This window comes from Alosa alosa, chromosome 1 (assembly GCF_017589495.1).
Source record: "Alosa alosa isolate M-15738 ecotype Scorff River chromosome 1, AALO_Geno_1.1, whole genome shotgun sequence".
NCBI classification, from domain to species: Eukaryota; Metazoa; Chordata; class Actinopteri; order Clupeiformes; family Clupeidae; genus Alosa; species Alosa alosa.
The window spans coordinates 33,953,872-33,972,015 of record NC_063189.1 but is presented as its reverse complement, the minus strand read 5'-3'; the positions used below and the strand labels follow the sequence as shown (position 1 = coordinate 33,972,015).

The window sequence follows — 18,144 nt, the reverse complement described above, 5'->3', positions numbered from 1 at the left end:
CTCTCTCTCTCCCTCTTTGCATCCCTCTCTCTCTCCCCCTCTAGTCTCGGGAATGAATTTGGGGAGTAGATGAATAGAGGCTGATGGATTTAAAGACAATGCAGCTCTTGCTGGCGGGGCAGCTCTGCCCGGTTTGGGCCCGGCTGTTCCCTCATGCCTCGCCTCTGTCTGGTCCAGGGCGCCGCTTGCCGCCTGGCGTCACTCCCCTCCTCTCCAACGCAACACAGCGGCAGAGTAGACTAGAGCAGGCTTTTGGGCTTCAAAGTGAGTTATGAAATGAGTTGGATGTGTAAGTGGGTGTGTGCATAACTGGGTCTCTCCATAATAATGATGGTGATGGGTGGCAAAGGAACTTTAATACCAATTTGTGCTTTTGCTCTTGTGTCCTGGTGTGGTCATGGAAACACCTGTCGGTGTGAAACAGTCGATAGAGTTATGGAGATCTAAGTGCATTCTAAATGTGTGTCTGTGTTTGTGTCTGTCTGTCTGTGAACCAGAGCAAGAGAGAACTGGGGGGGAAGGGGGGCTTGGAGCTTTTGGCAGTGCACATTGGGGTCTGTTTGTTCATTGTGTCTCCCCTAATGAAGACAAATGCCTTTTTGAGCTTGTCGGCCCATCTGGCTACCGATGAGTTCCAGGGAAAGAATGAGCATGCGAGAAAAAAAAAAACTGTGAGGGGCCATGGTGGCTGGACCCAGGCCAGTGTCTCGATGCTTTCTTTTCCTGACTAAGAAGGCAGTGGACCAGATGTGTCTTATCCTGGGCGTTACTCTGTCCAGAAGGTCATCTTGTCACCTTTGGGTCATATGTAGTGGCACCCTCTCTTTCTTCTGGACCCCCAAACACACATCCTTTGCCCCTCAACCCTGTCTCTCTCACACACTCTAGATCTATCTTCTTCAGCTGCTTGCCATCTTCATATTGTATCTGTTTGTGTCAACTTTTAAAATGGTCTTCCTTTCATCTCTTCCATCCCATAATATATACTTGTTGTCTACTACCTGTCTTTTCCTCATGCTGTGACACAGCTCTGTCCTCCTGACTCCATATTTCAGTATTGAAGTGAAAAGTTTTTTTGGGATGTTCTTGTCGGGGAGAGAGTGGCTCAAACAGAGAAACCTATTTCTGCCAGCCTGCTGTTTAAGTCATATGCCTGTTAGACTGGCCCACTCAATAGACCTATTGTCAGGGTTTGTCTCTGTGGCAAAGATTTTTTCACAGTAAAATTCTTTAGCGCTTATCACATTTGGATGAAACAACACAGGGACGAATGAGAGATGGAAATGTGCTTTTATTTACATTCTGGTAAAGCAGAATGTTTTAGATTACAGTTGCATTTCAACATTGGGGGAAAAACACTTTATAAACTTAAATAATTTAGTTATAAATTTGTGTTTGGATCCATTTGAAATAGGCCTATTTCACAAATGCTATGGCTGAAAATCCATGCACTACAACTATAGCCCAAGTTATAAACCAAGCAGTGTTTTCTACATGTGACTTTCCACTCTGCCGAGAATAAAGGCATTTTTTTTCTCTGAGTCTGCAGACACAGATATGATTCCTTGAAAAGAGGGCAGGGTCAGACTGAGCTCGCTCCATCACAGAATGTTTCGCTCCTCTGGGGGGAGATTGCGGTGCTCTCCACTCCCAGTTCCTGCTCAGGTTGGGTCTGCGTGTCAGGCTTTGTTTAAAATGTTCACTGATCCACAGGCAGCATTCCAAATCCAGACCTGAGCCCTGTCTGCGCTCTGCATCCTCAAGCTGTGGAGTAGGAAAAAATAGAAGAGGCCAGTAAAACTGTAGTTTTTTGAATGGAAATCAAACAGGAATGTGTGTGTGTGTGACCACCCTAAAGAAACTGTGAAAAGCGCATCATCTCCTCCTCTGGCATTCCTCCCCCCACCCTGTCCTGTTTGTCTTTTATGAGTTTGGCATCGGCTGCATTTCTTCTCTGTGTCCTCTGTAACTCGAGCTGCTCCAAGACCAGCCTGTCTTTATGGGTCCCTCAGTGCGGGTGAAACGTGAGCCTGCCAGTGGGGCTGCGTGTTGGGCCTCATTGGCGTGGCAGACAGGGCAAGGTGTCATCAGGTTTTAACCTGCTTGGTGTGAAGTGCTCCGGAGCAGAGGGGGTCTGGGTGTGGAGGGAGTGGAGGAAATGAGGGTGCATTCCTGCGGTGGAGACGCATTCTGCCCTGAAAAGGCTGATCCAGGGTCAGGTTCGGTGTTTGGCCAAGGTTAGTAAACCGTGTGGGGACCGCCGTGCCCAGAACAGCTGTTAAAGAGTGCAGCGTAACTAGAGACTATCCCATAATGATTTATGAGGAGTGTCCATCACAGTGACTTTCTCCTGTCCTCCTCCTCAGCCATCGGGCAACATTCTTTGTTCATCTTCCCAGAGTGACCGTTTGTCTAGTCCATGAACAGGATAAGGTGAAATTGGAGTTTCATTTGAACAAAGTCAAATCTACATATGGCAAAAAAGTATTACAAGCTATACACTAACGTATAAATTAGGGCTGGGCGATATGGACCAAAACTGATATCCCGATATTTAGGGGCTGATTGGCGATATACGATATTGATATTTCAAACAGAAAGAGCGAAGTGCTTCATATATTCACTCAACACAACAATTATGACAACACAGCCGGTTTTAATTATATTCATTTCAGACTGCTCTAACAGAGCTGTGCAAAAAGGTGTAAACAATAACATATACCAATAGGCATACAGTTGCTCTGAGGGCTGTGCAAATAACAATATTCGATTCGACCCTGATTGGCAACACAGGCCTACAGCTTTACAATAAAGGTAACACAAAACATAGGCTACCGTTAAAAGCCAATATAATAAACCAATTGGCATACAGATAGAGCTGTGCAAATAAGAAAAAAGTAGGCTACACTGCACATACCTGTTTGTAAATATTTAACTGCAATATTTAACTGAGTAGGGCTGGGCGATATGGACCAAAACTGATATCCCAATATATTTTGGAGCTGATTGGCTTATATATCTCGATATATATCGATATTTTAAACAGAAAGAGCTAAGTGTTTCGTATTCACTCAACCAGCTTTAATTATAATGATTTCAGACTGCTCTAACACAGCTGTGCAAAAAAGTGTAAACAATAACATAGGCCTACAATAGGCATAGGCTACAGTTGCTCTGATAAAGCTGTGCAAATAACTAAAGACAAAAAAGTTGACCCTGACTGACAAGCGAGGCCTACATTGTACTGCACAATGCAATATTTTGGGCACAAAAATATTGAAAAAAACCTGCAGTTTTGTCACACAATGCAGTTTTTTTACCCGTAAGGGTTTGATGGGGCCTAGATGACTAGCAAATGTAGCCTATGATGGCCTAGACATGTTGCTATCAACAACAAAAATAGTTTTAAACAATTAGGCTACTTAAACAACGTAACTGAGTCACTCATCAAGAGTGTGATAGACGCCACCGCGCTTTTGTATGTTCATTTTGCATGTTCCAGTTAAGTAAGAAAAATCCCTATGCACGATTGAATGGGGTTTCAGGAATCATAAAAAATGTTGCCCCTAACTGCTCGCGAGTCCCCGCGTGCATATCCTCTTAATAAAATCAGCGTGTAGGTTGTCTCCCTGAGGACTTTAGATCTGCTACTGTATTAGGGGTTTGCACCGACGTCACGTTCTGGCCGGTAACTATGGTAACCCAGCACGCGCGGCCATATTGGCGATACTCAGTGAATGAAGTACAATGGAGTATTATGCACTTTGGATATCTTATGTGATTGTAGTTTGTCTAAACAACAGAAAAGCTCATCAAAATGCGTCTAAGATGCAAAGGCATATAGGGCAGGACTTGGACCACAAGAAAAGGCGCGATATTTCGAGAAATTACGGATTATTGGCAGTGCAGATCCATATGATTTGGGTGAGGGAGACGAAGTACCAAGTTCAACCACAAGCGCCCCCTTCCTCTGATAACTTCTGGCATTATTCTCCTTTCTCCCTGGTTTTTTAATAACTTTTGGAAGTTGATAATTTCACCAGATGTTTTTCTCAGTCTGACCTATTGGTACAACCTAAAACATGGCAATAATTAACCATTTTCCTTGACGATGTTAGGGATTTACTTCAGTGCCTAATGCTTTCTAATGAGGCAAGTATCTCCAATATGGCGATGTCCAGATCTGATGACACGCCGTGCAAACCCCTAATATCGCTAAACGCAAGCATTCATCAGTGTATTTAAATGAGCTAGGCTATGTACCAAAATTACATTTTACCGTGACTCGAAGACCTGTAAACAGTGTTGTAACTTAAATCTGCGTGTACAAAACTGCTTGGAGCTCCAGTGGAATTTTGATTTCACAACGAGAATTCTCGGTCTAGCCGCTGATGTGCCGACGGAATAGGCATCAGCACCAACCTCTGTTGGGGCGCAGTTGAGCAGAGCTGCGGCTATCTGAATGGTCTGAACACAGAAGAGCAAGTGGCTTTGATAAAATGGCCCATTATTTGACATAATACCGGTATTACGATATTGTCTCAACTACATATCGTTTTCAAAAATATATCGGTCGTAGTCGTAATACTGATATATCGCCCAGCCCTAGTATAAATATGTGTTGTTTTTTTATTTTTTTACATTTTTTGAAGAAAGCATTTTTGGGGGCTTTTTGCCTTTTATAAGTAAAGGACAGTGAAGAGTGACTAGAAGCAAGTGGGAAAGAGAGATGGGGTGGGATCGGGAAATGCCCGAGGGTATTTGAACCCGGGTAGCTGTTTGCACTAGGACCCCGCTTCCGCTACAGCGCCCTCCCATACATGTTGTTTTAGGTCAGATGTGTAGACAATGTAGGAATGCTTGATGACTTGGACAACCTGCATTGTTTCCATCTGATTCAGTCAGTGGTCATCCGTGGTCTTCGTCTGGGCCGGATCCCATGTCCGGTTGTCAGTCTGATGTGAACCCTGGGTGAGGGGGCAGAGTGGGGCGAGTTTTGTAACTTACATGTTTGATCTTGTGAGGCCTCAGTCTCCCTCCATTATTCAGGAAGCATTTACCTGCTGCACTTGTGTTGGGTTGTCGTGAGCATGCAGCTCTGGTTTGCTGCAGAAGAGGTCAGGAAGCTGTCTCGGAGCTTGTTGATGTGAGAGGGCAGCTTGTTTAAAACCTAATGCTTGCTTTTAAGGTAGTGAATGGGAACTAAACCTACTTTTAAATAACAACAGCTGACTAGATCAACAAACATTCCTCTAGAGGATCGAAGGAGCCGTTTTCTTCAGACCCCATGTGGGATCAGAGACAAAACAACACGATTGTAACGTTCTCCTCAAAACCACACCAGGAAAGTTCACCAGATGTCACAGAACTGTGTATTTGTTTTTGTTCAAATTTGAAAGTGGGTGTTGTTGTATCCTGTTATCGTCCTTGGGATCTGGATGTCCTTTATGGTTCATGTTTCCTTACATTAGCAAACAGGAAGACGTCTGGGCAGACATGCTAAGGCCTGGCCTACAGCAATACTTGTCACAACCCCCACCTGGGACGCGTAGCACTGATAAGGCTAATGCAGCTGATAAGGCTTTCAAATGTCTATGAAGGTGGATTTCCATGTTGCCATTCGCCTGCTTTCAGACTGGTGTCACTTGAGTTACTGTGATAAAACATAGTCAGTTAACCTATAGCTTTGGAGCATTGTATGCATTTGTGCAAACTAATGCTGTGTTTTTGTTGGTAAGATTATTTTTATCGCAACAGCCAAACTGCTCATAACTAAAGATTTCTGGTCTGACGAGCAACAAGTCATGGTGTCCAAAATAAATGTCTCATGTTTGTGTGACCAACATTTCCCATCTGTTGCCGTGTGTTGCTGCCTCAGCTATGTTCTTGATATAAATGTGTTTTAGATCAGGATTAGGATTGTGTGAATGGCCTAATGGTGGGAAGGCATCCGTAATCCACTCTGGGAATGGCCCGTGAGTTCAGTGGTCAGCCATCTCCTGCAAAGTAGCAGGAGTGTGAAGTGGTCGTCCTCTCCTCTGTGTGTTGTTGACCATAAATTGTCAAGCAATTGAAGTCCTTCCACAGGGAACTCACTTGATGATTTCAGTTGGAAAAAGTTGATGTTATGCTAATGAAATTATTATGAATTAATTATTAATTAATTTATTATTAATTATGAATTATTATTAATGAAACTAATTTAATGAATTTGAAAAAATTACAGTGCAGAGTATTTGGTGTGAAATGGAGCTACACCAATGTCCTTGCATCCTGTATTCTGTTCACTCAGACAAAATGTGTTCTTGGAGTTGCTGCTGGATTTAAAACTGCCCTTCCTCAGCAGTTAATCTCCACTCTCCCTTCTGCAAGGACGCTGCCCAAGGTAACTGTGCTGTAATCAGGGGCTACCTGTCTTGGTCTCAGGCCATATGTCCTTCTCCACCCTCCCCTCTCTGTCCCCGCTCTCCTCCTTGTGTGTCTGTGTGTGTGCGTGTGTGTGAGCTGCCTGAGCCAGGTGCGTTCCATCTGGAGGTGTGTCAGCCTGACGAGGATCCGCATCCCTCAGATATGCTGGGATTAGCCCACACAGACTGCATGCTGGGGGGCGATTAGAGCTGTTGCTAAGCATGTGTTGGGGCGAGATGCTGGAAGCACATCTTTTTCTCTCTGAACAGCTCTTTCTCTGACTCTCTCTACTCACCTGACCTGCTGACCTGGTGCTCCTAGTGTTTGTAAAAGTGCTCAGGTGGCTTATGACTGTGTTCCTGTACTCTGCTGTCTCCTTACCCCATGATTATAGTCACCCTCTCTTCCCCTCTACTCCAAATATATTTGTGGCATATTTGTGGTGTATGAGCTGCACAGATTAACCTTGTTAACCCTCCATATGCTCTATATCCCTGTGTTTAACCTGAGGGAGAGGATTCAGTTTATCTGAGCCCTCAGATGTAGAGTTTGTCTAATGCAATGAGCTGAGTTCTGGTCAAAGTCTCATTCTGAAGACTTGGCTGGCAGAGTAAGACTCTTGAGCTGGTGATGGAGATGTATTGTGCTTAAGGAATGAGATTTCTGTAGTTTTTACTAGTCCCTCTGGATTGTTAGTATTGAGCCTAAGCTGATTTTACTCACACACACATTGTTGAGGTATTTCCTCTCATTTCCCGTTGGTTTTACAAGTGCGTCACCTCCAATGAGCCTAATCCCATTACAGTTAATGGTGCTCCTGAAGGGTCTCATTTTCACTATTTGATTATGCTGAAGTCAACTCTAAATCAGCCCGGGACGAGTCACAACAATGACTTAGTTGAAAATCTGTCTAGCGTAACTCTGACCAAACTGTGCCACTGAAATTGTTGTTATGACTGCGGAGAACAACATTTCCTGGAAAAATTATTGATATCCTCACTGTTTGCTTTGGAGTTGCTTTTTCTGAGATCTAAGCTTATCTGTCTAGATGGACCAGTGTCACACTCTTTGGGCCTACAGAAGATTGTTTTCATGGCTTGCTGTTATGCAGTCATTCTTGCTCATACACTTTAATGGTTGTTTTCAGATGTGGAGGAAATTAATTTGATTAATGATACGACTGCGTCTGGGAAAAGCATTAGAGGTCAAATGTATCTTTCTGTATGATGGATGAAGGGGAACATGTTTTTTTGTTCCTCTTTTCTTCCCAGTAAGCCTCCCTTTCCTCTTTGCCCATCCCTGGGCCCCCCAGTTCTCTCATCGCTTGGCTGTGGAGGCCGCAGCAGGCGCTCCATTCCCTCCTTGTTTTCTCTGCATGTTTCTAAAACGTCTGCAGACATCTTCCAGCTGCCAGTCTTCTCCATTGCATGACGGAGGGTTCTCGAGTATTCTTTTCTGCTGTACCTTTTGTTCCACTTGTACTGGTAGACAAGATGCAGATGTACTGTAAAACACTAGCTGTCAAGGGCAGCAAGACTTTCCTTTGTCATGTCATGGAATGGGGAAGTGTACCCCCCCCCCCCCTTGTCTTGAGGTCTCAGGGGAGGGCTGAGAGGACCTGAGGAGGGAAAGTTGTCCTTGTCTGCACCCCCTCTCTCTGAAAAAAGCATTTTTAAAGAAGTGTTTCTGAGCTTGGACTACGGAGAGGGGTGTTCAGGGTTGGACAAGAGCATCCATCACAGACAGGTTTTGTTTTTCTCTACACTTTTACCATTTCCCAAGGTTGAGGAAGGGGGGGGTGGGCATTCCTGGTGGGCAAACCCACGTCTGAGCTCTTAAACATGTGGATCTGTGATTCAGTCTCTCTGCAGAGGTCCATCAAAGTGCATGTCGGCAAGTACTGTTTTTCCTGTAGCTGTTTTGGCCGGCAGACTAGACCTTTTGCTGACCCCCAGGCTGAGCTGAGGCTGCATGCTACACATTATAGGAGGTGATGTGATGTGGTGTACTCAGTCTCTCTGCAAAAAGCTCAAGCACATCAGGCTTGCATCACTCGGGAGAGGAAAGACAGAACCCAAGTCCGCTCTCACTGCTGGTGCAGGCTACTCTATTACTGGGGCTGAACTGGCACAGTGAGGATTGCCAAAGTGGTTATAAACTGCTGGCACATCCATTTGTTGGACAATGTTTGTGGATAGGAAATCCCACCAGTGTTTACGATGTGAACCAGACACTGGAAAGGAAGATGACTAAAAGGCTCAATGATCTGTCACCATGACTACACAGGCCCGTTTTCAGACTAGTCTGCTAAGGCCGGGGATTTACTTGCTTTTAACAACATACGTGCATCATGGCTGCGCCGCATATCTTGTGTCCGGCTTTGCACGCCCTCAAAAATGAATGCAACCCGTTAGCGAGATTCAAAATAGTGGTAGTATAGGTGCAGTATGTGACTATACATGAGTAAGCAAGTCCGGCTTTATTGACGACTTCGGGTCTGTAACATGCATAGTGCTCGAGTCGAGGTTTCATTCACAACGCAGCCAGTTGGAACGCTTGATCAAGTATATCCCCAGCCTAATTAGTGGTGCTCCCAACGGTGAGGAATCAGTCCGCTGCAGTCAACTCATTATCTTGCATGAGGTATTTCGTCACATTGCCGTATGTGCTAATTGTCACATCTGATGCTGCTGGCTTCCTGCCCTGTTCATATTATGAATAGTGATTCATGGCCTCACACCACATTAAGAATGTAGTCGTGATGGTTTTAATAGGTCTTGGAAACTGCAATTAAGAGCTTAAACACAGCTTTACATGAATCTTAAGCCTATTTGGACTGTAACTATTTACTATACTAGCCGTCTGATGGTGTGTACAGTGCCTGGGATTGGTAGGCATCCGCTATCTGGGAATGCTAGAACGGATGTTCTCAAACATTTCAATTTAAAACTAATGGGCCACATGTTGTCTCTGGCCAGCATGTGGGGCTGGTTGGCTGCGGCTGTTTTGACAGTGCTGTGATGGTTATCATCTGTTTGGGCTCAGTTGAAGCATCAGAGGCGGAAGAGAACTGAGAAGGCGGAATGATCACATTGAGTGTGTGTGAAGAGAGGAAGTGCCTCAGGCTCCCGTAATTGCCAGCTCAAAGTATGTGTGTGTGTGTGTGTGCGTGTGTGCGTGCGTGCGCGTCCTGGTGGTCTCTGTAAAGGAGAATCGAGAGTCCCAGGGGCCCAGTGAGCTGGGACCAAAGGTGAATGAAATGACTTGAAGATGGAGGAAAAGAATCAGTGAAACTCTGATCACATCAGTGTGTTGTGTTTGCACGCATTCAACATGTGCTCAGTGCCCCCAGCTCAGCTGCTCTCATAAAGCCTCTTCTCGCCAGCATTATTGTCTCACTGGAAGACTGCAACTTACTTACTTACAAACACACACACACACATACATTCCTTTCACACGCATCTCTATCTTAGCACATATCCTCCTCCAGATGGCCTCTTGGCATGTTTGCTCTCCAATGACCGCTCACGATTGTCTGGCACATGCACTAACTCTCTCTCTCTCTCTCTCTCTCTGATTACTCTGACTATACATGACTAAGCAAGTCCGGCTTTATTGACGACTTCGGGTCTGTAACATGCATAGTGCTCGAGTCGAGGTTTCATTCACAACGCAGCCAGTTGGAACGCTCTCTCTTTCTCTGATTGGCCAAGCAAAACTGGCAATATGGAAGGGTAATCGGTTGGAGGAGGAGGGCCAGATTGTCAACCTTGTGGACATGTTTAAAGCTTTGGTGGAATCAAGGGTTAGGGTTGAATATGGTTTCTTTAAAGTTTTAGACAGTGTACTGACAGAAATGGTGTACTGACAAGGGTCTGGTCTCCATTATTGATGGGGCCTTGGCATTTATGTGGTGATGCCATGGGGACTGGGGAGGGGGGGGCACTACTGTAGTTTTTTAAGGTGTTTTTTGATCCATGCAATGGTTCAATAAAAAGGGTTTTAAAAGTCTCTCTCTCTCTCTCTCTCTCTCTCTCTCTCTCTCTCTCTCACCCCCCCTGCGCCCTGTCTCTTCCCCAGTGCCCAGACTCCAACAGCCGTGGAATTCACCAGTAGAGGAGCAGCAGTGCCCTGAGGGGGACCGATAGACTCGTGAGTACTCGACTGGCTCCCCTTTTCTTTACTCCATCACCATGCACCGCACCACAGCAGACAGATCCCAACCACTGGGCTTGAGTGGTGCTGATGCTCAATGAAGCTTTCCCCTTTTAATTAGGAGATTTATCACCAGCCGTTTATGTGCTGGGGGCATTTGCAGCACACGGGCATGTTGTCTGACATGACAATCCCATTGTGTGTTGTGAGACAGGCAGGACTCCCTTTTTCCCCTCCTTTCTTTCTGTGCCTGTAAAACCACAATTATCTAATCTGTGTGTATTTCCGAGCGGCTCAGCCTTCTCCCCTCTGTGGACCTATACATCTATAAAACCCCTGCTGGAGAGCCAGGGGCCTGGAACTCTGTTTTGGGGACCAGTGGAGGCTGAGCAGAGAGAATTGCGAGAACCGTGAGGTGTGGCTCTGGTTCTGCCTCTGGTTCCGCCTCTGCCTCTGCACTGGGTGTAGAGGACTGGAAGTCAGCGCTCACTTCTCCTGGTCTGCCCCTCTCCTAGGGCTGCACAATTAATCGAATTTTAATCACGATCACGATTTTGGCTTCCCACGATCAAATTTGTGTGATCAAGGATATTAAAAATGCGTGCTCTATCCATAGAACCAACCTGGCAACCCATAGAACGCTCCGCTACAAAACAAATCAAGCGCTTAAACTTGTCTGACCATGTGCCTGCATGCAGCCTACCAATGACCGCTGTTCCCTGCACTGCTCAGATGCACTGTGGACTAATAGCATTATGTTAACTATTAGTAGGCTAGTTAGATGAATGACGATCAAAAATCAAATGTGTGGTATGTGTGGCGCAGCAGAAGGCTAAGAGCTTGTCCCCCAAAATTTCAGGCAAGTGAAGTTAACCAAAAACATAAGCAAAGCAGGGCTCTCAACTCATAGGGAGGGAAAGTGAAAACCAGCGCCCCAAGTGGTTGCGTTCCCATCGAAGAGCAGCTCCAATGTTAAGTCCCATCGACCTATTTTAAAAAAATATATTGTGAAGCCAAATCAGCGATGTTAACCACCAAAAATATTTTTCAGTGTCTATACAGTAATAATATTCTAACTGTGAAAATGTCATACCCTATTTTGCCTTATTAAATCGAAATTGCTCCTTCCATAAACGAACTACAAAAGAAGTCACGTGACTTTACCCTTCAACGTTACTCACGGTAGCATGGTTTGTTTATTAGCCTGGTTAGCATTGACACTTAACACTTACAGCTAGCTCTTCATGTGAGTAGAAGCACAACACCAGTTATCCTGACATAAAGGTTATCACCACGCGGTTTACATCACGTTCCGTTATATTCCGTTCCGTTAATATGTTAAGCCAGTTAAGCAAATTGCGTATTGATCAGTTAGAGATTAAGCGCCCAAACATGTGACGTCACATGCAGCTGTAGTTCCGTGTTACAACAAAAACTCAAAACAATTCACCTTTGGCTAAGCCCCGCCCCCCTTAGTTACTGTTGCTACGTCCGACAACTTCTGGGCTCTGGTTTTCTGACTGGTTATCCTAAGACTCTGGTTAGGTATCAACAACATGGCTTATGCTGTGACAGTTCTTCCTGCTGAACTTTTGTGAACTTTTATAAAGCAGCAAATAAAGTGTCCGATAGGAGTAGACAAAAGGGTCTGCAATATGCGTTCGAAGGCTATATTCAGGACATACAGGTGAAAGCATAAAGAACAACAAGGCATCCAAATAGAGGCAAAAGCATTCGGTCACAGTCAAAAAAATGAACCATCGCGATATCCTACTAATCGAGACGGAGGCTGGGACTGACAATATCAAGGAGCAACACTGTTCATGCAAAGCTGGGCACGTCTCTATTCACTTCTAAAATCGTTATTACGAAGCAAACGGACTAACGTTACGCGCATTATAGTTCTACGTTGTATTTATTCAGCGTGTGCTATCAACAATCGGTAGACTATTCAACTTAAACTCTAACTTAAGGTGATGTTATGGTTAGCTCCACAGGGTTTTTTGGCGCACATCATTGGGCTTATCCATACCCTGGATCTCTGCAAGGCACAACACATAAACGCTGTGCCAGTTCAGTCCTCCACAAGCTTACCCCAACAATGGCATAAGCCAAGAGGTGCTAAAGTAGCACCACAGCCTGTGACAGCAGTCGTTGTGGCCAGGGCCAAGACAGAGAAAAACGGAGACCCATCTTCTGCCAATACAGCAATGACAGGTGAGTCACAGCTATGTTGATTTTTAACACCATGTAGGCTGGCTATCCCATTGTGTCCTTCCACCATAACCAACTTAATTGTATGTAGCCTATGTGTTTGAGAGCACATGACATAGGCAGAAATGTATTTTGTATTTCAGATTACTTGACATGCATGTAGAAATGTGTGACTTTTCCATCTCACAGGGCCATCTCTGAGGTAACAGATCAGGATTTGTTGTTATTGAGACAGCTGACAGGGACACCTATGAGCTACATAGCAAGCAAACCCCAGATAGATGTAGTGATAGGTCAGGAGAAGTACCCTCTTGGAAGTGGCTTGAGCTACCAGGTAAAGCAGATTATGTAAAACTGTTACAGATAATGACTAATTTATCATTTGCAGGAAGACATTTTATTACAGTCACATAGCCAACATACGTTTGATTTAATTTACAATAACACAATAATTGATTTATGAACCATGTTTAAAAAAAACAAACATTCAAATTTAGGAGCTTAGCTGTGTGTAGACAGATCATTGTGCTGTGTCCTATGCTTTTATAATGTTCGGCTGGAAATTGGACAGCATACAGACCACGAACCATATCTGATTTATGTTTCCAAGCCTGACATTAGGGATCCGTCCAGAAACCATTTTAAATTTCTTCACTTTGGCTATGGCTCTTTCTACATGTACTCGGTGTTTGGCTATTTTCGTTGTCATCTCAACGTCTGTAGTTGGCATCTGACTATTTGATTTGGCAAAGGGGGGAATGTTCAAATTAAGCCCAAGCTCCTTTACATCCTTCTCAATAAGAAAACCCTTATCCACCATGAGCCCATCACCTGCCTTAAGATAGCCACACTGAAGCAGACCTTTCAGTAAATCTTTGATCCCACATTGTCTAAATAGCTCTTGGTCTGAGATTGATCCCGTGTAAAGTGTGGATACAAAGATAATGGCACCACGAGGATCACAGGCAATAAGACATTTAAGTGTGTTGGCAGATTTGTAGTTTGAGTAAGTCTGACTTTGAAGTAACAGTGATGTTGGTTTTTCTGTCAATCTCTGTACCATCAAGAATAGCAAATGTTGTTGGGAACTCTGCTCTGTAGTTGTCAGGCATGTTTTCTGTTATTGTGTCCCTGTGTGGCCAAATAGACATGTTGCCTAGCCTACCATACATGAAATCAATCCATGAATTGAATAAAGTGCTAACAGTTCGTTCTGGAATTTGAAATTTGAAGGCCAGCTCTTTCAGATCAAAGTTTTGCCTCAGCTTCATAAGCACAAGTAGGAACTCTTGTCTTAAAGGCATGAGGTTGATTTGCTGATCTACTCTGTGGTATGTCACAGGGCTAAGTGTTTGTGTATCCGTTGCAGTACTGGGTATCCTAAAAAAAGCACACAGCTTGTTGAACTCATCATAACTAAAACCTGTGCTGTACTTAAAGTACTCAGGCACATTGCAGTTAGATATAGTCTCTGGTGTGAGTTGGTAATGAGCTTGAGTGGGTGTGAGTGAGTGAGATGAGTGAGTTTGAATCTCTTCCCTCAGCAAGGCATTTTCTTTTTCTTTATCGGCAAGTTGCCTCTAATTGATTTATTTCTTCTTGGTCCTCTGTGCGATCCTGGTGTGGATCCTCTGTGGGAATGTGGTCTGTGGGAATCTGGTCTGCTGTGTGAATCTGGTTTTCTAAGTAAAAACATAACAATGACATTAATAAAATGAGGCCTAAAAAAAAAAAAAAAAAAAAAAAAAAAAAACAAGAAACGTAATGTAAATAATAAATGTTTTTTTTCCCCTTCAATGCATACAGCTCCCACTATTGGACAACACTTCACAAGCATCCTCCCGATCAAACTCCAGTGACTTCCCAGCATTCCCTTTGCCACCACAGCCAGGCTCTTTCTGTACTGTCCTTAATAAAGTGCAAATGGAAAGGTTCAGTACCATAGTAGTCTCAAAGGCTGAGGCAGAGGCACTTGAGAAAAACACCAGACAGCAGAGTAGCAACAACATCTGGCATCATGTCCGCTCTATTCGCCTAACCTCATCGTCCTTCAAAAGAATAATCTCTAGAAGAGCTGACTTTGAACAACTTGCCATCATCATGCAGAGGAAGAAGAGCATCATGACAAAAGCCATGAAGAGGCCTGGAGCTTGAGCCAGCCGCTGCAGCCCAGTATGCGGTCATCACTGGTAATGATGTGCAAGTGTGTGGGTTTGTCATCAACCCTAATGCCCCCTATTTGGGTACATCCCCTGACAGAAGGGTTCAGAGTGGTGAGAGTGAGACCTATGGACTACTCGAAATTAAATGTCTAATGAAAGTCAGCTACACCGATTGCCAGTACCTTAAAAAGGGTAGCGATGACACCTACAGGCTCAATCATTACTCCCTAATATTACTTCCAAATCATGGGACAATTGGGGATAACTGGGATGCCATGGTGTGACCTTTTTGTGTCATGTGAAAGTGACTATCACCTGGAGCGAATTTGTTTTGATCCCGATATGTGGAGGAAAATAAAAGATAAACTTGACTGGTACTTTTTTGAGCACTTTCTCCCTACAATGTGCAATGGCAGTCCACAACCGTCACATGAACTGTAGCCTACCTGTTTCAATGACCATGGACAACTCCTCTGATGTGGTGTCCTGCACTGATGAGCCTGATACTGTGGAGATGCCTCTGTAAATAGATAGATACATACAAATAAATACATATGTAAAATCGTGTTTGATATTGTTCTGATACTGTGTTGTGGCTGTAATATTTTTTCTGTGATAATTAAATAATTCAATCTCTTACCTCTTAGTTGGCAGTCTTCGACTTTTGACTGCACTTCCTCCACCAGGAATAGCAGGGACTGGATTTGGGGATTCGGGACTTGGTTCTCCATTAACAAAATGCTGAAATAGTGATGTAAAATATTGTTGGACTGTGGCAACACGCTGGCGGTAGTCACCTTAAAAACTACCACAGCGTATCTGTAACATTAACGTTAGGTGTTTGTATCTTTAATAACGGTTAGCTAACATCCAGCCGCTAGTCAAAGAAAACAATCCTGATTTACATTGATAGCTAAGCTATCCCTAAACTTGCTTGCTTGCTAGCACATTGATTCTTCAATAATTAGGGTAGAGAACCGAAATCATAACCTAACACAGCATAAAATTGTCTAACTAGTATATCATATAACTTCACAGTAAGGTTAAAAGCAAAATTTACCTTAGAGCACTCAAAAGTGTGCTTGTTGATCCTCGAGGGGTTTAGCTGACTGTGAGGACGTCCACACAGTTTAATCCAAAGACTATTACACTTGTCAGGATTTGACTTCGGTTTTGGGAAGGGGAAAAACGGACACCCCCTCCAACCTTTCTGGGAAACGCGTATCTGTATTACAAATGCCCCAGGCACAACGTTTAACCATATTTTTGATCAAACTACCTGCCGAGACCGAAAATATGAGACGCCTGCGTTAAAGTCAATGGAGCGATGTGAAAAAGTGTCGGACCTCTATGGGAGCTTGTTGTTGGCTGCGCTGTGATTGGTCAATCTACATTCTAGGGTGTGACTTAGCCAAAGGTGAATTCAACTGATCCTAAAAATAAGGTATGACCACTTGAAGCAATAGAGGTGACCCCAGTGCCTAACATATGGAAGGCATTAAATTAAGATCCCAATGTGTACCGAGATATATTTTTTCTAAAAAAAAAAATAAAAAAAATCCCATCCACTCCGCTAAACTCTAGGAACGCAACCACTAGATGGCGATGAGATTACTTTCCCTCTCTACAGTGAAACACATCACATGACGTAAACCACGCATGCCTTTTTTTTTATCACGTTAACTTTTAGTCCTTGTTTGCTTCCTCCGATATAGCCTATAATAAGAGTTGAGCTAACGACGAGCTAACGACACGTGCAACCTACAATGTCATCGCTGTCAACCCTCGCGTTTTTTCCGGGTTTCTCACGTATTTTAACTTTTTTCCCGCTGTCTTCCCGTTTTAATATTTTCCCGTAAATATCCCGTATTTTAACAATCTCATAACATTAGCACACCCTTGCCCTTCCAACGAAACAGATGTTTTCAAAAGCATCGTTTTGCTTGCTTGAAGGCGACAGTGAGGCTATTTAAGATCACGGCGTGGTTGTCGTGAGAACACGATTCAGTGGCACCTGCATTGTGTACGGCCGCACGCACTGTGTGTATCGGCCTACCAGTCTACTCAGCTACGAGTAGAGAAAGAATTCCCCCTGTTTGTATATTCACTCCAAGTTGGCCTACCATAACTTCCCAACTCTGCACTGTAGCCCATAAACGGCATGACAGGCTATTTATATTTTCTTTCTAAAATAACCAAATGCATTTGTTCAACTTTATGAAGAAGAATTACGCACTAGGCTACTTGGAACGCACACATTTTGTTTGCGCAGGAGAGAGAATGACAGCGCACAGGGCCATCGATTAGGCTACAGAACTTTAGCCTTGCTAGGGCTGTATAAAGTTGACCAAATTAATATAGGCTGTTGTTAGGCGTAAATAAAGTAGGCTACTTTGTTGTATTGTTTAGCTGACCAATGCACGAGCTTGCAATTATGAAACGGACTAATACTGCAACCCTTCCAACGTTGGGGGACGAATGTTGACATTTTCCCGTATTCTGCGTGAGAAACCCGGGAAATCTCCCTTATTTTCAAAGCTCATTGTTGACAGCTATGCTATGCATATGCGTTTCAAGACAGCCTACGCAAAACGAGTGAACAATAATGAAAATGTAGCCTACACGTCAGTGGTTTACATATCAATGAATGACTAAACTAGGGGTGTCCAAACTGCGCCCGCCCCAAGACTTTAATCCGGCCCGCCGAGCATTTATTAGTTTATCATAGGCTGCTCGCTATTTCTTTCCAGCGATAGACGACGTTGTGGTCAACTTTAGGCTACGGCAAACTGCTTTACACTGTTCTTAGACAACGTTTACAATGTCAATGTCAAAACAGCTTGTTACATCAAGATGGATAGTATCTCCATAGCAGCAGATCTTACTTACTATGTTATGCTACTCCATTTGGGAACGTATTTGAGTGCACGAGAGGGAGAGAGCGCGATGGCAACAGTAGTTCCCACTACTGACCATTATAAACTGTAAGAGGGCACAGCCATAGGCACAGCACTAGCCATAGCTAAGAGTCTTAAAGTGACAGTGCACCATTTCTAAATGATTTAAACAGCATCAAATTAACAGTATTTCTTAAGAAATTAAGTTGTCATTTAAATAATACAAAATGTTGTTGTTGTTGTTGTTGTTGTTATTATTATTATTATTATTATTATTATTATTATTATTATTATTATTATTATTATTA

General features: G+C 43.8%; 3 long non-coding RNA genes across 4 annotated transcripts in view; 2 read left to right on the top strand and 1 right to left on the bottom strand.

The window, feature by feature from the left end:
- Positions 1 to 18,144, top strand: part of LOC125294044 — a 57,813-nt gene that overhangs the window by 21,599 nt on the left and 18,070 nt on the right. Inside the window, exon 2 of the long non-coding RNA XR_007193473.1 lies at positions 10,489 to 10,560. This is a non-coding gene — a long non-coding RNA (uncharacterized LOC125294044). The remainder of the gene's footprint in view (positions 1 to 10,488; positions 10,561 to 18,144) is intronic.
- LOC125294050 lies at positions 12,744 to 15,097 on the top strand. The gene is made up of 3 exons (XR_007193474.1): positions 12,744 to 12,780; positions 12,967 to 13,111; positions 14,584 to 15,097. It is a non-coding gene; the product is annotated as an uncharacterized LOC125294050 (long non-coding RNA).
- LOC125294037 lies at positions 13,238 to 16,082 on the bottom strand. 2 transcript variants are annotated; one of them, XR_007193470.1, is made up of 4 exons: positions 16,000 to 16,082; positions 15,580 to 15,680; positions 15,386 to 15,459; positions 13,238 to 14,459 (listed from the first exon to the last, which is right to left on the bottom strand). It is a non-coding gene; the product is annotated as an uncharacterized LOC125294037 (long non-coding RNA). The 2 variants fall into 2 exon arrangements; XR_007193472.1 differs by lacking the exon at positions 13,238 to 14,459 and adding an exon at positions 14,523 to 14,685.